The sequence below is a fragment of the Pleurodeles waltl genome, chromosome 4_2 (genome assembly GCF_031143425.1).
Source record: "Pleurodeles waltl isolate 20211129_DDA chromosome 4_2, aPleWal1.hap1.20221129, whole genome shotgun sequence".
Lineage (NCBI taxonomy): Eukaryota > Metazoa > Chordata > Amphibia > Caudata > Salamandridae > Pleurodeles > Pleurodeles waltl.
The window spans coordinates 286,904,433-286,926,926 of NC_090443.1; the positions used below are offsets into that span (position 1 = coordinate 286,904,433).

The following is a 22,494-nucleotide window of genomic DNA, read 5'->3' on the forward strand; positions in this document are numbered from 1 at the left end:
AAATTCAGAACCTAACTATAACGTCCCTGGAGCCTTTTTTTTTTTTCTTTGAATTTCTAAGGTTTTTTAAATGGTAATTCCTAACTATAACATCCCTATAACATTTGCTTTTTGTGTGAATTTCTTCATTGTCTTAACAGAGCAGGGTAGTTGGACACAGGACGTGGCCTGCGGTCAGGCCCTGAGGCCAACCCCCCCATAAGCATCCAACCCGCACCACACACAGCCTTTGGTCATGTGCGGCGGGGTTGGCCACAGGGCCTGGTCTCCAACCAGGCCCTGTGGCCAACCCCCTTTGTCGCCCCAATGTGGGTGGTTGAGGTTTAATTTCTGTGAAATGAGAATTGGTGCCAGAATGCACCCTGACCTGAATAAATAACGAAGAAGAGGACACAGATATGTGCAAAATGCCGATTGCCTAATTAGTAAGCGCTACCTCACTGGACAAATGTCTAGTGAATAGTCAACACTACAGCTTTGTAAAGGACTTCAAGGTAATGTCTTCAGTTACTTTTGTATGTCTGTAATTTTGGCAATGTGATTGTTCCTCGAGCCTCTTCATACAGAAATATGCAATAACATGAAACCTTGTGTAGAGAAGACAACAAGACTACAAAGAGTTGAATCTTCACCAAACAAGGGTACTTCCTTTTAATTATATGTAGTAAGTGCTTCTTTGTTTGGTGGAGATGTGCTCATATTCCTCTGCATCAAGAGAGTCTCTCCAAAATCGGTGGGAACCGCACTCCAGGGGCTTTTTCTTAAGCTGTCCATCATCCTAACAAAAGGCAGGAATATGTTACATACCACTAAGGTATAGCTGGCAGGGCCACACAGCGGGGCTTCTGGGTCATTTTACATACTCATAGTGGTTGAAAGCAAGAACAACAATCTCTGGTCTCTACAGCACATTACAAGAAAGAACCCACTTCTTATAGTCACTACATTAGATATTGTGCTCAAAAGAGCAACAATGCAAATATCTCCATGTCGCATTTCAGATGGGGATTGTAAGGGGAGTCTGAAGGTCCCCATGGTCCCTGCCGGCTCCCGGCCTCCAGCGGGAACCAGCATTGCTCCTGAACGGAGGGAGAAGCTAAAAATGCTGTTCCCTATGTGTGAGCAGTCCTTTAATTTGTTTTCCTGCCTGTTTGACAATGGGCCGGAAAACAGATGAAAAAGTCTGATCCCAGTGGGTGGGTACAGTTTTCCTGCTTCCGCCCACTAGGAGCGGACTTACAGTTTGCTCTTGCTTGGCAAAAGCTGTAAAATCTCCTGCCAATTGAAAGCAAACTGCTATCTCCGGAGGGTGGGAACTTGAGAGATAGAGAGCCATCTGGGGGATGGCGGTCCAGAGGACCATAAATGGCTCCAGAAGGGGGGCCGTGCGGGCCCCCTCCTTTCAGTTTGCATGGGCCTGCCCAGGGAAGGTGGAAGTCCCTGTGGTAGTATATGTCCCAGGAGGGGGGGTGTCACTCGGCCCCCTCCTGCTTAATTATTTATGGCCCCAGGGAGGTGGTGGTCCCTGGGGCCCAACGGTGCTAAGGAGGGGGGTCCGTACGGCCCCCCTTCAATTTTTTAAACCTAGACCCAGGGAGATGGTGGTTCCCAGGGCTCTAAAGAGCAACAGGAGGAGAGTCTGTGGAGCCCCCCTCCAATATGCAAATCAATCCTTGGGGAGGTGGTGGTCTCTGGGGCTCTAAACAGCCTATGGTGCGGGGTCCACGCAGCCCCCCTCCAAAATGCAAATAAAGCCCCAGGGAAGTGGTGGGCCCTGGGACTCAAAAGAGCCTTGGGAGGAGGGCCATATGTGCCACTCCATACTTTTCTTATATCCTGCATGCCCCGGGACCTGGCCCACCCAGGGGCTTAATACAAAACAAGCGTGGGAGATCGCACTTGCTTTTTTAAAAACGTTTTGCTACAGATTCATGGATCCTCTGCAATTTCGCAGGAACATTGACAAACATTGTTTTTGATCCCTGGAGGGGCCCCACCAGACCCCAGCACCAGGGCCTGGAGTCAGGGTATTTCTACCCTGCCCCTTTTTCTTTATTCTTACGTTTTTTGTTTTGGGACTCGGCTGAATCCGAGTCCCATATGGATGCCAACACTCCCTGGTTGAAGTGTTGGCAGCCTATCAGAACTCAGCATGAGATCTCTAGGATCCACAGAGGTTCTGGGCCCCTAGATATACAATTTTGTTTCTTCCTTACTACTTACTGAACGAATTTACACCAAATAACAAAAAGGGCTCTTTCTGGACCAAGAGCTACCTTTCTGCCAAATTTGGTGTAATTACATCCAGTGGTTCAGGCTGTAGTATTGTTCAAATTCTCTATGGGAAATTGCATGGGGTGGGGGAGCATTTTGGCACTCCCCCTTTTTCTCCGCCCCGCTTGATGAATCGCCCCAAAACTTTCAAAACAGCAGCTGAACTGAGTGTCGTACTAATTTTGAAAATTTTGTGAAGATTTGTCAAACAGCACCCAAAACAAAAAACGCTTTTCCTATGGAAACTCGATCCTAACTATTACTACCAACTGACAACCATCAGTAGGTAATATTTTCAAGTGTGAGGTAAAGTCACTAAAGCCAGACTACATCTTCAGCAGGATGAGATTCCATTTTGTCTATTCAGACGTTGCCTGTGCTTATCTTTCCGAGAACAGGTTAAGTGTCAAGTCATTCGTAAATGACGTCCATAAGACACCTGATGCAATATTGGTTTCGGACAAGTGCCTTGTTATCTCTATTTCAAGGTCAGATAATAATAATAGGTTATGTAAGATGTTCTTGAGGTTACATCAGAAATACCCCACATAAGATAAGCCACCACGTGGAAGGAGAGGTCCTTCGCCCCAGATTATTGTGCAAGTTACTTCCAGATGATTTCAACAGACTATCAGACTTTTGTGATGCTGCAGCACCCCATACTGACCTGAATGCGGACACTGAGCCAAGTGCGGAAGGAGATTAGCTGATGCCGATGCATGTTTTCTTTTCAATTGAACACTATCTCCTGGTTACTCATAATTACAGCTCCTTGGGATGGACAGGTATGGAGTGTGTTGATTCTCCCTAAGAAACTTTAGATGCAAGTTACGCTACTCCGTTCTCTCATAGCATGGTGCTAGATGATATTTCACTATGGTAGAAATATTCATATTGTTCTCGCTATTCACAACATGCATTAGTGCTGTTTTGATAATATTTTGTGAAATATTTTTGAATGTGCTAAGAAACAGGAAGATCCTGTTTAAATAAACACTTTTAAGCAAAAACTGTATTTTCCTAGTGCAGTACTTGAGTACAATATTGTAAAGAATGAAATTGGGCTTTCAAATATCACTACATCCATGAACCCCTGTTTAGGAATTTTAAGTAACCTAGAAAGCACAGACACCACATCAACTATGTATTGAATGCGGTTATGTGGGGCCACAACAACTTGTTTTTTCACATTCAATTGCTAGTGCATTGAACTAAGTTCACTCGTTATACCTGTGGGTGTGAAAGCAAACCTTGTAAAGCTTAGCCAGAGACTTAGGCCCTCATTATGACCCTGGCGGACATGGGAGAAGTAGCAGTAAAACCGGCAACAGGCCGGCGTAAAAAAAATGGAATTATGACATGGCGGTTACCGCCATGGTCATCCGCCACTTCTCCACTCCGACTGCCAGGGCGGTGATGACCGCTGGGCTTGAGACTTCGGTCTCCAGCCCAGCGGCCGTCACCAGACTGGCGGCGGCATCAGGACCCTGCATGCCGCCATGGATTTCGGGTGGTTTGTAACCGCCACGAAATCCATGGCGGTAGGCACTATCAGTGCCAGGGAATTCCTTCCCTGGCACTGATGGGGGTCTCCCCTCCCCCCCCCCCCCACCCCGAGTCCTCACCCCCCACCCTCTAAAAGGTGGCAGGACCCCCCTCCCCACCCACACCCCCACCCCCAACATGCACATACACACACCCCTACACGCACACATACACTACAACAACACATACCCGCACACAAACAGACATGCACACAGACCGACCCGCACACATTTCCCATACACACAACACACCTCCTGTGTGCATACATGCACTCACACACCTCCTCTACATACTCACGCACACAACACACAACACCCCCCACCCCACTAGCCTAACGGACGATCAACTTACCTTGTCTGTCGATCCTCCGGGAGGGGACGGGATCCATGGGGGCTGCTCCCCCTCCAGCTCCCCGTCACCAGAACACCGCCACACCGAATCATGGGACGTGATTCGGTGGGCGGTGTTCTGATGATGGGGCAGTGGAGGTGGAGCAGCCTCCACTTCCCTGCCGACCACCAGTATGGCTGCTGGCGTCTCTCCGTCCGAAAAAGGACGGAGGGCTGCCAGCAGTCATAATACGCTGCGCGGAAAACCGCCTGCACTAGTGGTCTTCAGCACGGCGGTACCTCGGCGGTCTTTAAAAAAGTTCGCCGAGGTCGAAATGAGGGCCTCAGTTTGTGCAACATGGGGCCCAGCATTGGCATCCGGAATTTGTAAACCTTGAATAGTTTCTTTTACTATGCACAAAAAAGTGAACCAGTAGTGCATCATTATGGAGATGGAAATGGGTGCTCCCTTGTTCTCTGTAGGTAATAAGGGGGCACCTATTTCCGCAGGCTTGTCAAGCTTAATTTCTAAGAGGTTATTCCTCATCTGTGTCTTTTAAATCCAATGTAATTTGAAACTGTTTGGTTAAAATAGCGGCTCCTATTGCAAGAGGAGCAAATTCCTGGGAGGTAGCTACTTAACACCTCAAGAACAGAGGTGTCCCAGATGCAGGGGCACCATATAGGGCATACTACAATATGGAAATGCCTCTGACCTACCAAGAACATCAAATCTAGTTTGCTGGTGGGTTACCACACACACACACACACACACAGGAATGTCAGACTGGGACTCCTCCATAGGGTTAAGGGGCCAGTACTAACTGAATACACACCCTTTCCACATCCTGATACTCTACCACTCACTGATGCTGTAGGGATCTTGAAAAGTATAGCCTCCTTATAGAGTCTACTTGTACAGTTTGTACTATGTACCATAAATTCTAGACAAGCTCTAGCTGGACCAGTAGCACAGGTACAGATTTCGGCACTATCAATAAACGCTATCATGAGAAAGGTGCCCACAAAGCATAATGAGAATGCCTTTGGGATGGCTCACAAGACTAACAAGTTGGAAGATCTTTACCCTTACATGACACCCCAAGACAAACATAGAATACTGACTATGGCCCTCATTACAACCCTGGCGGTCGGTGATGAAGCGGCGGTAATACTGCCAACAGGCCGGCGGTAAAAAAAAAAAGGGAATTACGACCATGGCGAAACCGCCAACACAGACAGCCACTTTAACACTCCGACTGCCACGGCAGTAGAAACAAACACCGCGGCGGTCACCGCCAACAGACAGGCGGAAGACAATGTACTGCCCACACTATTAGAAGGCACCAATCCGCCAGCTTTGGCGGGCGGTACCAATGCCATCAAAAGCACGGCAGAAACAGTACACAGATGGGAAACCACTCACCTCTCGACACCCAACGAGGAACCAGGACACCATGGAGCCCGATTTACAGGTCCTGCTCATGTTGGTTTACCTCCTCATCTACCAGGAACATCAAAGACGGCGGCAACGGCGACGGTGAGTACTGCACCTAGTACACAGGGGATTGGGGGAGGAAAAAGAGAGTGACACACACACGCAACATGCAACACCCCCACCCACAACATACACATCAACTAACATCACAGATACACCCCGTCACCCCCTGGAAGAAGGCAAGGACCAAATGAAATGAATTTAACAAGTGTAATAATCGAACAATCAGGTAGCCCAAGATAACTTTAAATCATCAGTATATACAAATATTTACAGCAAGTACGCAAGTCCGTACACTGTCCCATTAAATGTCCGTGGACCAGTGGTCCCAAAAAGCATGGGCAAAGCCCACACATGACACCTGCCTCAAAACGGAGAGAACACTGCAGGGGCATCAAGTCGAAAAAAACACAGGCACCTCAGGGGGAAGGGTAGTGGGGGCACCTCAGCCGGATGATGGGACGACACCACTGCTCCTCGAGGGGGCTCCATGCCCACTGCTTGCTCCGGGGGAGTGCAAAGCCACAGTCTCTCAAGTGGGTGGCTTTCCCACTGCTTGCTCCTGGGGAGTGCAAAGCCACAGTCTCTCAAGTGGGTGGTTTGCCTACTGCTTGGTCCTGGGGAGTGCAAAGCCACAGTCTCTCAAATGGGTGGTTTGCCCACTGCTTGCTCCCGTGGAGTGCAAAGCCACAGTCTCTCAAGTGGGTGGTTTGCCCACTGCTTGGTCCGGGGGAGTGCAAAGCCACAGTCTCTCTAGCGGATGCTGGAGGGGGCCTGGTGCCCAGAGTGCTTCATCCTGCCAAGGACTGGGGAAGTGGATGCTGTTCTCCACTGGTTCTGGAGGAGGCATGGTGCCCAGTGATGCTGCACCAGCGGTGTGGCAGTTCCCATTCCCTCACATGGGTGTCTGAGCCATGAGATTCACCCATAACAGGTAGCATGATACTCCATGGAGGTAGAGCCACACTCCTCCTTGCGACGACTAAGGCTGCAAACTGCTGGAAGTGCCAGTGCTGGTCCCTCATGTAGTGTGTGCAGGGTCCAGGACGTCTCCTGCAGCCTCTGACGCCTGCCCACTGGGGATGCTGCTGAAGTCTGCTTTAGTGGAACTGGCTGGGCACGTCGCAGGGCAGGTGGCGGTGTCTGCGGCGGTGTCTGCGGCGTAGATGCTGCCGGTGGTGCAGGTGTCTGCACTTGTGGAGGGAGACACCAGGCTGTCTCCTTTAGCCTCGGAAGGCTGCCCACTGGGGATGATGCTAGTGACTGTAGTTGAGGCAGCTGCCGTGCAGGTGGCGGTGCAGGTGGCGCTGCAGGTGGTGGTCATTGCGGCGGTGCCCACGGCGGTACAGGTTGCTGGGCTGTCTTGCAAAAGTGGTGACACCAGTCCCTCACCCGGAGGCTCCGTGCCCTGAGCTGACTTCCCTTCGCTCTTGTGCTCTTGGAAGTCGCTGCTGGGACCTTGGCACTGTCCTCTTTGGTTCTGGAAGAGGCCTTGCTGGGTGGTTGGTGCGGCTTTTCTCTTCTGTATGCTGGCCCCTTCTTTACCTTGGCAGGTGGCGGAATAGGGTGGTCCTTGGCTTCACTAGGTGGCACACTGGCAGCCCTGATGGGTGCCCCCTTCGATGTTCCCGGGCTTGCAGAGACCACACTGGATGAGGATCAGGTGGCTGAGGTGCTGGTCAGGGCTCTCTGGTTGTAGAAGGTGTACGTCTGCTGAGGTTGGGTGAAGGTGCATGGGTTGGAGACTGTTGTGAGGTGGATGGCTGTTGAGTGGGTGTGTGCCGGGGTTTGTGTACTTTGGGAGGCGGGCTCACAGACACACTGGGAGGGGACACAGAGGATGTGTGAATGGTAGTGGGGGTGATGATTGCACGTGAGCAGTGTGTGGTGATGGGCGTGCTGGTGATGGAGGTAGTGGCTGAGGATGTAGTGATTGCAGGTGTGAGTGGAAATGAGACTGGGAGGGAGGTACAGGACGTGGAGGAGGGGGACACAGTGGAGGCAGTGGATGTTGGTGTGTCTGCATGGGAATAGTGCTTGTGTGAGTGCCTGTGGGATGTGTGGTGCTTATGTGTGCCTGAGCCACTTTTGTGTGTTGATGTGTGTGCATGCTGGTCTGATGGTGTGCTTGGGATAGGCTGAGGTAGAGGGGATTGGGTCTGGGTAGTGGAGGTTGGAGGGGGGAGGCTGGATACAGGGACAATGGCTGCCATCAGTTCTGAGACCAGAGCCTGAAATGCTCTCTGTTGGGCTGCCACGCCAGATTGAATGCCCTCCAGTTATGCATTTGTTTGCTGCAAATGCCTCTCCACACCCTGGATGGCATTCACAATGGTTGATTGCCCAACAGTGAGGGATCTCAGGAGGTCAATAGCCTCCTCACTGAGGGCAGCAGGGCTGACTGGGGCAGGGCCTCAGGTGCCTGGTGCGAAGGAGATGCCCACACTCCTGGGTGAGCGGGCACGGGAAACACGCTGAGGGGCTGCTGGAAGGGCGGTGCTGGTAGGGGGCGGTGGCGGCTGTACCTGTTGTTGCGGTGGGCACAGATGTGCCCTCCACTGCAAGGGAGCTCCCATCAGAGGAGGAGTCGCTGTCGCTGGTGTCCCCTCCTGTCCCTGTCGTGGAGCTCCCCTCGCCCTCCGTCCCACTGGTGCCTTCTGACTCTGTACATTCACCCTCCAGGGCCATGGCGGTTGCAGCTCCCTCCTGCTCCAGTGCCACTGCTCCTCCGCCAGATGATGCTAATGCACACAAGGACAGGGTGACAAAACAAAAAAGGGGGGGAAGACAGAGGAGACACATAGTCAATGCCAGCAACACCACTACCGTTGGCGGACACAACACACAGGGAGCAGCCCTATGCACTAGGCCATGCACTAACAGTTCTTAGAAAAATCACCTGCCCATGGGGGACTATGCCTAACCCCATTTGCTGCACACCTGGAACCCACAGGAGCCTGACTAATTGTAGATGGCCACTACCCCTATTGGGGTTGGAGTGGCACAAAGCCTGCCTAACAAGGGACCTACCCTACCGTGTTTGCCCTGGCCTAGGGGAACCCACAGCCCACAACCCCCACCCAGACACCTCGTAAAGCGCGCAGAGTCAGCTGAATGAGACTGTACTCACCCCCTTGTGGCTGCTGTGATGCCCTCAAGCGCCCATCCAACTCTGGATATGCCACCGCCAGGATCGGGAACATCAGGGGGGTCATGGTGCAACGGGCACCCCTTCCACATTGGGAGGCCATCCCCAGCTAGGTCTCCGCCATCTTCTTGCTCCAGCGGCGCAGGTACTCCCATCTCTTGCGGCAGTGGGTGCTCCGTCTAAGATAGACCCCCAGGGTCCGCACTTCCTTGGCGATGGCACGCCAAATACCCTTCTTCTGGTGGGCGCTGACCTAGAGGAAAGGTAAAGTAAGAATGGAACTTACCCCCCCGTCCCGTCTGGTTCTTCTTACTCATTGGCCACTAGTTCCCACCCATGCCCTGAAACACATACACTGACCATCCTCACATGGAGGCCACAGCCCCCCCTACACTTGTATCTTCCATCCAGACCACTCCATACATTCATGTCCCATCCATCATGCTCACAGCGTACTCACCTGTTTATCTGGAGGACCGTACAGTTGCGTGTACTGGGGGAGGACCCCATCCACCAGTTTGTCCTCCACGGTGAAGGCAGGGGCCCTTTCCCCAGACACTGTAGCCATTGTCGCTTCCAGACTGAGGTCACAGCAGCACTTGCAGTGTAGGTCCTCTCCTGTTGAAGGTCAGGTATCAAGTGAGTGAACAGTTAGAAAATGGCGGTCACGTCCACGGCAGTGCCTACCGTCACTGCCGGCGTACATCATCATTGGCTCCTGGAACCCATAGGGCCTAATGATAACCAATGCTGAATTTCACGGCGGTCTTCGACCGCCTACCACGATGCTGCACAACGCCAGAGCAGTTACCTCATTTCCCCTTGTCCCTCCTTACAGGTCAGGCAGCCGCCATTTCAGGGGGGCACACGGCAGGGCACCTAACTGCATCACAGCACACTTGGGCAGGAATACGGACAGACAGCGCCACACACCGATTAAATCACATTAGTGCAAACCACCCTTGTGCAACCTATGTGGTACATGACCCTCTGCACACCATTGTCCTCCATAGGGCACATCCGCTGGGGCAGATGATGAGATGGCGTCATCCTCCGGTGTACAGACCCCTGGTGGACCTGTCGACAATGGAAGACAGACACATCATTATCACCTACAGACTTGATCGTGCCACAATCCAAGAACTGTGTGCCCAATTGGAGCCTGACCTGATGTCAGCTATCCGCCATCCCACAGGTATCCCACCTGTAGTGCAGGTCCTGTCAGTGCTCCATTTCCTGGCCAGTGGTTCCTTTCAAACAACAGTGGCCATGGCATCAGGGATGTCACAGCCAATGTTCTCTAACGTGTTGACCAGAGTGTTGTCTGCCCTGCTGAAACACATGCGCAGCTACATCGTTTTCCCCCAGGTGGAGGATTTGCCCACAGTGAAAGGTGACTTCTATGCCCTAGGACATATCCCAAACATCACTGGTGCCATTGATGGTACACATGTGGCATTTGTCCCCCCCCCCCGCAGGAATGAACAGGTGTACAGAAATCGTAAAAGCTACCATTCCATGGATGTGCAGATGGTGTGTTTGGCATCTCTCATGTGAATGGCAAGTATCCTGGCTCTGTGCATGACGCTTACATTTTGAGGAATAGCAGCATCCCGTATGTGATGGGCCAACTCCAGAGGCACTGTGTGTGGCTAATAGGTGAGCCCAAGGTCCCCACACAGTATGAGTAGGTGTCTGGGTATGGGATAGTCCCTAGGGGTTGGTGTATGTCTAAAAGATATCCCTCTACATTTGTAGGTGACTCTGGTTACCCCAACCTGTCATGGCTACTAACCCCAGTGAGGAATCCCGGGACAAGGGCAGAGGAATGCTACAATGAGGCACATGGGTGAACTAGGAGGATTATAGAGCGGACCTTCGGCCTCCTGAAGGCCAGATTCTGGTGCCTCTGTTAACAGGTGGCTCCCTATACTACTCACCGAAGAAGGTGTGCCAGATAATCGTGGCATGCTGTATGTTGCACAACCTGGCTTTGCGACGCCAGGTGCCTTTTCTCCAGGAGGATGGGCCTGATGTTGGTCTTGTGGCAGCTGTGGAGCCTGTGGACAGTGAAGAAGAGGAGGCAGAAGAAGAAGATATTGACAACCGAAACAACATCATCATGCAGTACTTCCAGTGAGACACAGGTAAGAGACTGGCACTGCTCCTCTCATATCAAACTACTGTAGGACATTGTATAAGTCTGCCTTTTTACCTCTGTGTATGGACCCTGACAGTTCACTTTGGCTTTCCTTTTCACAGATCTAGGTACCACATTCTGCCTTCTGCTATGTTCACTGCTGCCCAACAACTGTCATACTTTGGTATGTACAAATGAACATTAACATTGATATTTGTCAAAGAGGTTGTAATAACACATTTGTGAAAGTACAGACTGACTCCAGATTGTTTTGTGATTCATGGGTGTTTATTTAAGTGCTAATAAGTGGAGGGGGATGTGCAATGGGCTGGGGTGATGGTGGGGGAATATCTATGGTAGAGTCCAGTCTCTTTGTATCACAGGTGCATTGTCCAAGGGGGCATAGGAAGTGGAGCAATGGCAGTTCAAGGTGGTCAGGGTGACATAGTGGGACAGAAGGGTGACAATCAGGAGAGTCTTATTTCCTGGCGGGGGTCTTGGCAATGTTCTCTGTCTTGTGCCTGGATCGCAGGGACCGTTTGCGGGGTGGTTCTCCTTCTGCAGAGGGTGGGGTGCTGGTGGCCTGTTGGTCCTGTGGTGGGACCTCCTGTCCACTAGTGCCAGCAGACGTGGAGGGCTGTTCATCGTCCGGGCTGGTGTCAGTGGCCCGGTGGTATGCCACTTTCTCCCTCATGGTGTTGGCCATGTCTGCCAGCACCCCTGCTATGGTGACCAGGGTGATGTTAATGGACTTCAAGTCCTCCCTGATCCCCAGGTACTGTTCCTCCTGCAGCCGCTGGGTCTCCTGAAACTTGGCCAGTACCGTGCCCATGGTCTCCTGGGAATGGTGGTATGCTCCCATGATGTTGGAGAGTGCCTCATGGAGAGTGGGTTCCCTGGCCCTGTCCTCCCCCTGTCGCACAGCAGTCCTCTCAGCTGTTGTCCTGTGCCTCTGTCCCCTGAACTGTATGCCCACTGCCACTGACCCCAGGTCCCTGATCGTCCTGGGTTAGTGGGTTTGCCTGGGGTCCCTGTAGTGGTGGACACACTGCTGATTGACGTGTCCTGGGGACAGTGGCATGGGCCTGCTGGGTGGGTGCTGTGGTGGTGTTTTCTGAGTGGGGAGGTTCAGTGGTGGTTTGGGACTGTGGCAGGGGAACCGACTGTCCAGAGGTCCCTGATGGGCCGGGCTGGTCATCTTGATCCAGGCGTGCAGAGCTGCTGTCATCACTGTGGGCCTCTTCTGTGGGGGGACAGAATATGGGTGGCACCTCCTGTCTGGTGACGTTGGGTAGGGGTCCTGTTAGGGTGTAAATGCATAGTTATTGTATCTGTGTGTGCCATCTTGTGCAATGGGTGACTTTCCCTCTATTCCTGTGCTTGCATTATCGCCTTGGCCCTTGTGTGGGTGGTGGTTGTGTGCCCTGGCTGAGTCTCTCTACTGGACATGCTTTGGTGATGGGTGTCCATGCAGGTCTGTGATGGGTGTCCATGCATTGTTGTGAAATGCAGGGCTTGGTATTGGAATGTGTGGGTTGTGATAGTGGGGTATCTGTGAGGTGTTGGGGTGATGGGTGTGAGGGTAGGGGTAGGTGTTTGTGATGGCATGCAGGCAGGGTGGGGGATAGAGTAGTAAATATTTGACTTACCAGAGTCCAGTCCTGCTGCTACTCCTGCGAGGCCCTCAGGATGCATTATTGCCAAGACTTGCTCCTCCCATGTGGTTAGTTGTGGGGGAGGAGGTGGGGGTCCACCGCCAGCCCTCTGTACTGCTACCTGATGTCTGGATACCATGGAACGCACCTTCCCCCGTAGGTCATTCCACCTCTTCCTGATGTCATCCCTTGTTCTTGGATGCTGTCCAACTGCATTGACCATGTCGACAATTCTCTGCCATAGCTCCATCTTCCTGGCAATGGATGTCTGCTGCACCTGTGATCCGAATAGCTGTGGCTCTACCCGGATGATTTCCTCCACCATGACCCTGAGCTCCTCCTCAAAAAACCTGGGGTGTCTTAGAGGTGCCATGATGTGGTGTGGGTGATGTGTGAGGTGATGGTTGATGTGATGTGTGCTGTGATGTGTTGGGGTGTGTTCTTTGAGGTGCATGGATGGTGTATGAGTGATGGTGTTGTCTTTGCTATTCTCTCTCTCTGCTTCTTCCAAAACTGGTCTTTGTAAGGGGTTGTGGGTAATGTGGGTGTGTGTTTTATAGTGGTGTGAGTGTGTGGGTGTGGTGTGTGTATGTGTGTCAGGTGTGTGTAGTTTGAATCGTCCAATGTGGTTGTGTTTTGTAAGTGTGTGTGTATTTTGAGCGCAGCGGTGTGTACCGCCAATGGATTACCGCGGTTGAAAGACCGCCGCGTTGATTCGTGGGTCGTGATAGTGTGGGCATATTCCTGTTGGCGTAACGGTGTGGGTTTTGCTATCGCCAGTTTATCACTGACCTTTGGTGTGGCGGACTTGTGTGGGTGTCTGTATTGTGGCAGATTTCTAGATGTGGGTCATAATACCTGTAGCGGATTTCCGCCGCAGCCACGGTATGTTGGCGGCCGTCAGCACGGTGGTCAGCGGCCTTTAACGCCAGGGTTGTAATGAGGGCCTATGTGTCTTCCTCTTGGAATGCTGCCACCCATAGAGGTGTGTAACACTTGGGGAAGCATATTTGCATGCATCTCTTCAAACATGCATGGCACGCCTTTATTGGCAGTTCCCCCTGATTTATTGAAACAGGTACAAAATGAGCAGGGGGCTGCACCGGCTCTGGGCTTAGGAATGAAGTGAAGGGGGAACCTTTCTATAGTTTCTTCAATCATCCTGAGCAACATTAAGGGGAAGCTTTGGGTCTGGCTATAGGTCAGAGACTTGAAGCAGTTCCACTTCAAGATCGTAAACGGGAACTACTGAAAATAGTTTCATAAGTTTACACCTCTGTGGGTCATGATACCTTGGGTCCACAAGCTGTCATGCCACATTGAAAATCTAAAAGTGACAATGAAGTTTCCTTAAAGGAGAAATCTGCAATGGAAGGCAGAAATAAACAGAGAGAACAGGCATAGATGGTCTGGGTCTCCTGTACATTGGGTATCCAGTAAGGGTAGTTATAACTTAAGAGACTGCAATACGATTAAAAGCTGGAACTGTATTAGTATTCTGATAGCTGCTCTTCAGGTTCTTTTTATGACTAAAAACAAATGAGCAGAAAGAGTGAGTCAATTCGATTACAGAAGAAAAAAAGAGTAAAGCAAGAAAGGTGGGACAGGACAAGAGGCTGAAGTCAGCATTACAAGGGAAGAGAAAGGATCAGACTCTAAGACTCCAATTATAAAGAAGAAGTGGCAGGACTTTCTAAGAAACATGCCAATGCAGCTACTGCTACTCCTGCAAAGCAGGATTTGGGTGAAAGCACTTCTATACAATGAAGCAGAAGTCACAACAGTGCATCGGGCTCTCCAGGGTTTGGGAGGCAAGTCCAACTGATGAGTTCATATGGGTTGGAACTTCAGATAAGCACTTAAAACCTCCTGATAAGGTTCATGATCTAGAGATACAGATTAAAGGAGATATACTGCACATCATTAAAGTATAATCTGGCTGCATTTATACTAGCTAAAGATGACTGGCCTCCAGTCTTTATTAGGGAAGTGCCCAGAGAGCAGAAGGTAATAAAGGTAGCCTTTTCTTCCATAGTACCTCAAGATATCAGGGGAATGTACACCAGTGAATGGGCTGTTAAACAGGTTCCGGCCTTATACAGAAGCCAAACAAGGTAGAATAACACTCTATTCCACAAGCTACTCCTTTATGCAGTGAAACACAAGCACAGCCTCAATACTTTTAAAGCCAGGAGCAAAGTGTGGTATAAAGGCAATATTAGATAAACTGCAATATCAGGGCATAATTGCTCCTTGCCTTTCACCAATGAACAAGCCCCTTTTTCCCTGTCTCCAAACCAGACAGATCCTACAGAATAGTTTTAGGCAATAGAGATTTAAAGACAGATACACTGTGCAAAACACACACACACTGTTTTAAGGACAAACCTGAAAGGAAAAAATATAAACCAACCCTCAACATTTCCAACTGGGTTTTTAGTCAAAACATAGCACCTGAAAGTGAGACTCTTACTACCTTTAGTTTCAATAGGGTGCAACTGTCATTTAAATGTTTGCTTATGTGCAGGACTGCTGGAATTATGTGACTGTGCGGCAAGTTACACATAATTATAGATTTGCCACACTTACCACATAATCCATCATCTGGCGCATATTCTACAGATTTTAACAAACACAAAAATAGTTTCTAACTCAAACAGTTCAAATGTTAGCAAAAACACTGTGACAAGTGTTGCGGCACAGTGTCACGCCCTTGGGAAAAGTTGATTGGTCACTTTTCTATAGCTTATTACTATTTTTCAGTGTTAATCTGGTACTAGTGAGGTTTAACTAATGCCTAGACAGTGTTAACAACTTAAAAAATGACAAAATAATGAATACTATCACAAAATGTGCCGCATAATGCTGCATAATTTGCCTTTTCTTGCTGCATAATTTACACAACCATACCACATAATTTGACCCTCCCCTGCTACATAACTCCAGTGGCACTGCCTATGTGGAATAAGAACAGCCCTAGAGATCTTACAATTAAATGCCGAGGTGCTATCATACATAAATGACATCTATCTCACTGATTATCTAGGTGTACACCTAACTAGGGTGGAACAATAATATTAACATCACATGGTTGCAAGATTAACTTTAAAAAGTGTAAAATTGCGTACCTTAAGGTGACTTTTCTTGGATAAGAGTTATCCAATGAGGCAAGGGTTTAGCTTTGGAAAATCTTCACAAACATGCTGCCTGGCAGCCTCCTGACACAAGAAGTTACAAACCTTGCTAGGATTCCTCAACTTTAGATGAACTTACTTGCCACACTATGCTGAGCGAATGAAGCCCTAGTGTGACTTAATTTCACCCATGTTGTCAGCGAAACTGTGGACGAACTGACACACTGATATCTTGCATGCTCTGAAAACAGAGATGCTAGGGACAAAATATTTACAAAGTAGAGATAGTAAAACAAACCTAGTATTTAGAGGCATGCCAAGACAGTCAGGTTATACTTATGAAATACACTCAGACTGTGGTACCACACATTTTGTTGAAGGTTGGGGAACAGGAGAAAATTTATGGGTGGTCTACAATTACATCCTCACTCTTATGATTCACAAACACTGGAAGGCAAATGAGACACTTAGAGGTCAACAACTGTTTTTTTTCTTTTTTACTGAAGCCCAAACTATAACTTTCTTCAGTTTGTTAGGAGATGATCCATAATATATTGATGTTTCTATTGAGTTCTGGGAGTCAATTCAAAAAATCTGGGTGTCATGCTTCATAGTCAGCTATCCTTGCTCACCAGAGAATTTTTCTAGTGTCAGACTGGCTCACCTATGGGACTGTAGGGAGCACGTATGGATGACGAATTGGTAATATTCAGTCAGGAACTCCCTATATTCAGTGATCTGGAGGAAATGAGATGATTAAAATCTACAGCAATGTCTAGGAGTTGTAATCACTCCAGGATCTGTGGGTTGACATGTTTCAGTCATTGGCCCTATGCATGGTTGGTGGCTTTTATCAGGGCCAGGGTAACCTAGAGAAAAAGGGATCCATATGTGCTCCCTACAGTCCCATAGGTGAGCCGGCCCACCACTAGAAAAATTCTCTGGAGAGCAAGGATGGCTAATAATGAAGCTTCTCCAACTGGCTTTCCACCTAAGAGTTCCTACACTGTTGATTCAGATAAGACTTCTGTGGTCACGATACTAGGAATGGGAGACAGGATAATTCCTAATAAAGTGTCCAGATTAAATTTAATCATGGAAGCACATGGGGGATTGGCATTTGCCCATGCTGGGAATAATGCAACAGTAGCAATGCTACAGCAGTGTTACCGGTGATCCCGTTTATATAAACAGGCTAGACATTAAGTTAGACAATGCAATATTTGTCAATAGATCACAGCTTCTACTGTTCGAAGACCTCTGCAGACTCCCCTCACAGATTCCAATAGCTCTTTCAGGATTATATATTTGGACCACACCAGGCCAATACATTCTGTTAACTAGTATTTGGGCCTGGTTTAGAGTTTGGCGGATGGGTTAATCTGTCACAAACGTGACAGATAGCCCGTCCGCCGAACTCTAAATCCCATTATATTCTATGGGATTTAGATTTCAGTGGACGAGATGTTTGTCACCATCCGCTGAGTTCTAAATCAGTCCCTAAGTATATATTATTAGAAACTGATTCATGTTCATGATTCTTATGCGTGTGGCTACAGAGAAATGCAAGTGCTTGAGCAGTCATAAAGGATCTGCAGTGTCTGGTTGTCATGTGACCATCTCAATTAATTCAGACAATGATCTTGTATTCTCCTCCAATGCTTACAAGGATGCTATTTGTGCTTTGGGAGTCTGCAATTCAGCAATCTGTTTCAAGCAGAGTCAAACAAATTAGTTGAGTGAAATAATGATTTGATTAAACAAGCTTTGACTGCTAGGGTACCAAGCTCAGGTTTTAGTTGATACCATAATCTGTATGGAGTCCAGAGAGCAATAAGTAACTTGTTCAGATGAGTATTGGGAGGCACACTTCATACAAGGTGCTGTTTGGAGTGTCCATGGATGTACATGGCTTAGATAATCCCGGGAAAATGGCGAGCGAGAAAAAGTTTGACCTGGAACAAAGTTTAAATGCCTTACAGAGTGGCCAAGAGGTCAGAGACAAGCTATATAAGAAGCTGCAACAAGTGAAGAGAAGGTTTTAACAGCAGCTGAAAGTCGGGGATCCAGTTTGAGAAAAAGATCCACAACAAGCAATCCTTTGAACCATCCTACAGATCACCCAATCCAGTTCTTGGAGTAAAACAAACTGTGATCCTGACCCTTTTTTCTGGTTCAAAGACAAACTGGCAGGTATCCATTCACCATGTGAAGAAGCATTATGTGTCTGATTCCATACAGCAGACCATCCTCGACACCAAGAAGGATTCAGAGTAGACCCTCTCTACTTCTCTGTACTCTGAATGAACTATCCTTAGAAGAGAACATTCACATCACTAGCTTGTGTACCCAACCGGGGATATTTGAGTGAACTGCGTCTCCATCTTTACACAGAGCAATGGAATCCAGGGATGAATCTGATGCTGCCATCATTACAGTTGCAATTGTTCAACACAACACCATGGTTTATTATGAACCCACATGAATCAGCATCAATCAAGATGACGCCTTTTCAAGAAACAATGATCTATGAGAACAAATCTGAATTCTACACAGAGGAGGTATCACCAGCCTTTACATAATCGATTTCTTCTCGCTCTACCATTGATTTTGTCACAGGTACTTGATACCACCTTGGTCCTATGTATGGATCAATGTGGTAGTCTTTCTTTTCATCATGTGTCTGACAACCATGGTTGCTATTCCACTGCAACTGAAGGAACATTACCTTCTTGAAAGAATGGTTCTACAACCTGTGATTCGAGAACTTCAACCACATCTCTCAACCCACAGAGCTTGACGAGATCTCGACGCTGCAAATATCACAGCTTATCCTGTGCCTAGGGCATAGCTTGGGAAAACGTTCCTTGTCAAATTATGGGACCGACTGAGACATTGCAATTATCATATTAATTGAAAATTCCAATGAATGATGTTATCATTCCAGGTTCTATTTCAGATGACTGGGATACAGAAACTGTAAAACATATGATGCCTTATTTGCACGCATATACCACCTTTTACATTGAAGATCCTTATTTGAGTGCCTAAATTATACTGAAATGTATCATTATGCACATTATAACATTTACAGAACTAATTATCCTAGGGAAACATACAACTACGCACATTGGGAACATTGTGAAGCTCTGCCTCTAAATAGTCACCCAAATTTCTTGAATACATTTTCCTATTTTTAGAGTGAACACAGGTCACATCACTCAGCTTTTTATTTTTCACAAAGTCCACAACAACTTCAGAAAAATTTAATTATTACCAATAAACTGATTTATTCAGACAAATGTAATCAGAATTTGGCTATAGATGGATAAAGAAAATGTTGATGGGAAAATCGTTTGGGGAACAAACTGTTGGGATATTCAAGGCAAACAAGCATTATTTTGAGCATGAAACATCCATAAAGAAATTATTTTTCTGAATAAAACCATCCAGCAGACTACCTTTGTGGGATTTGGAGCCATGAAAGACCTTAAGCCAGAGGTCTTCAAACCTGGGGGGCGGGCTCCCCTAGGGGTGCCTCAAGTGATCCTAGTGGGGGCGCCAGACACTGGCCAAAAGAAGCATTATACAGATAACATACCTTTGTTTTGAGCAGAAGCTTGTTATTGCATTTTTAAAAAGGTAACAGTACTTAACTGCAATGTTTAAATAGGTCTAAACATATTTAAACTTTGCCATTTTTATAAAACAATTGTGAACAATTCTGAGGGTGGCCCAGTGATTTTTATTGTTCAACTGGGGGGGGCGCGGCATTAAAAAATTTGGAGACCATTGCCTTAAGCCCTCTATACCAAAAGTTAATTTAACCTTGTTTATGAATGGGCAATCACAAATTAACATTTTTGATTCTAAAATAAATGATATGATCCAGAATGGAACTTATTATCCTTTTCAGTTCCCTTTTGAAGGTTTAGCCTTATGGTCCTATGATTCCAGTACTTGTATGCATTGTTTTCTTTCCAACAGCTCTGGTCCTAAAGCTAATTGCTTTGATCCACGATTTAGCACTGATCAGTATAGGGAAAGGTGCGGAAGACATTGTGACGCAAAGGGTTAATTAGCTTGAGCAGTGTAGATGAGCGTGATGCCTGCTGAAACCCCCGAACAACGTGGAAAAGTTCATGATGTTATGTCAAGCTTGTTTGTGTAGGAAACTCCGTCTCAACCTTGAGAACGAGAGTGCAGGGAGAAGATGGAATGAAAACAAAGGCTGGGGAAGGGCAGAGCAGCCAAGAGACAAGTGCTGATAACATAGCTAGAAAATGCCAGAAAGAGATTGAATCCAAGCTTTGAGTTATTTAAGCACTGAAGTGCGGGTGAGGGATTTGAAGCTCGCAGATGGGGTTGTGAAAGCTGTCATGGCCCAGCGCTGCCTCCCTGTTTGCTGTTCAGAGACCGTGACGCTTGAGGTGGGGAGAGAGGTCCAAGCAGGCGGTAGAGGGCTTCCCAGCATTTCGTGGACTAAGTTAAGTTCCACACAGGGATAAAAGGCCTTTGTTTCTCTGCTCTATTATTATGATTGATTATTATGCTTGCACTGTGTTTAGAATCTGAAGTATTCAGCTCGTTTATATTTTGCTTTCTGAACATCGTAGTGTGAGCTTGCTGCAGTAATTGAAACATGCATTTTGGTGTGCAGTAAATCAAAGCTTATCTGAAGTATTCAGCTCGTTTATATTTTGCTTCCTGAACATCGTAGTGTGATGCATTTTGGTTTACAGTTAATCAAAGCTTATATCTGTCAATGAACTCTTTGCTTATACTGTATATATGCATAGATGCTCTTTGTAGAGTACTCATATATAAATAGATGCTTTTCATTACTATTCTTATTCTACTATTGTGGATGTGCGAAATGCATACATTTACCTGAAATTCTAGTAAAGCTAAATTGTATTCATAATTGGCGTGTGGTCCTTCATTGAGCGTCCTTATTGACTTATACCGAACAGGTGTCAACCAGTCACCTGGATAAGACAAGCACCCAAATACCTTTAGCAGTTACCACATATAGGGACATATTTAAGAGCCCCCAGCGCCACTGGAGCATCACTTCTGTAAACCTGAGGCAGCGCCAAAATCTAACGCCACCCCAGAGAGTGCTTTCATTTCTCCTCGTTTTTTGCACTTTCTATGTGTGCTGCATTTTGCAGCACACATAGAAGGAGCAAATCGCCATTGAAGATTGTTTTTGTGGAGGAAGGTTTTCTTTTCTGCACAAACACAATCTCCCCCTTAACGCAACCATCCTTGCACTATGGAACAAGGGTGGCAGCATTAGCACGCTGCAGCAAATTTAGCGCTGGCACAGGGGGAAACACAGGGGTGCGCTGTCTTATTGTAAATACATAGTAAGCGCATCCCTGCATTTTGAAAATGACGGTGCGTGAAGCTGCCAAATTTGGCGCAGCGATGTGCACCTTCATTTTCTCTTAAATCTGGCCCATAGTGTCGGCAAGCCATGCCAACATTGGTTAGCACACTTCAGTCTTCCAGCTGTGAAAGAGCATTTGTCCTTTTTTACAGAAATCGGGGATTGTTCTGATTTTCTTTTGAAACCACGTCCCATTAGGAATAAGTGATTTAGTGATTCTCAGAAAAAGCTGGAGAAAACCTGCAAACCGTTTTTTAAAGTTATGGACAATGGTATGAACATGCCTTCTAAAAGAGTATATTCATTAAACAACATCATGTCATCAACCTTAGATCTTCTTAAAGGAGACTTAGGTTTGTTACAACATAGCCAGGCTCTGTTAAGAGCTAAACCACAATTAAATTGGGCTTTAGAAACTTTGAGATCAAGTTTTGTGCCCTGGGAACTACTGAATAAAACAGCTATTTTTGAGCCTTTATAAACAGACAACAAAGGCTTAAAAGAATCCACATACACTTTGTTGAACAAATGGAAGAAACATAATTTTCAGTTAGTAGAAATCCACCCATTACATGTTTAATACAAGGCATTATTTCCATGCCTTTTACAACTTTTCATTTTCATGACTGTCAGAACTACAAGTCCTTAGGCTTGTATGGACCTTACATATATTCCATTCATTGAATTTCCTTTTTTACATGTGCTTAAATAAGGATGATCCTGTGTTTATCAGTGCTACCAACTGCACAAATCCTCTAGGTCACTCTATTTTATGCGATTTAATTTCCCTAAATAAAATACGTAATGCTTTGATGCCTGGATTAAGATGTGTTCTATCAGTTACTCCCATTTCTTCCATCCCCACACACAATGAATTACTGAATAACAAGTCTTATTTAATTTAAACCAACATCTGTTTATGTGGGTTAAAACCCGGCCACCTTTATGTGATTATGGTTTCTAAAACAATACAGTACTTTGGAAGAACTTTGTACCCACCACATCAACAGGTAATCAAAGATGTCTCTTGGCCTAATATTGATATGAGGGGCATGGGTTTTGATGAACTTAGCAAATTAGTCCCTGTGTTACTACAAAAGGAAGTTTCTTTGACTTCTGTGGCAGAAACTTATAACTTGCAGGCAGCTAGAACTGCTTCAGAGATTCTGAGGCTGTTACAGATGCAATACCCAACTCTCGGCCTGATTTAGATATTGGCGGACGGGCTAATCCATATAGCGATGATGAACATCCTGCCAGCCCCAATATAAACCCCATTATTCCCTATGGGATTTAGATGTCAACGGATGGGATATCCATCACGGTTGTGATAGAGTAAGCCATCCGCCAAGATCTAAATCAGGCCCTCACTTTGC

The 22,494-nt window shown here is 47.3% G+C and overlaps 1 protein-coding gene across 4 annotated transcripts in view; it reads right to left on the bottom strand.

Annotated features, from left to right (window-relative positions):
* The window catches only part of NAGA (alpha-N-acetylgalactosaminidase), a 315,980-nt gene that overhangs the window by 58,652 nt on the left and 234,834 nt on the right, over positions 1-22,494 (bottom strand). The gene's annotated exons all lie outside the window — the stretch shown is intronic.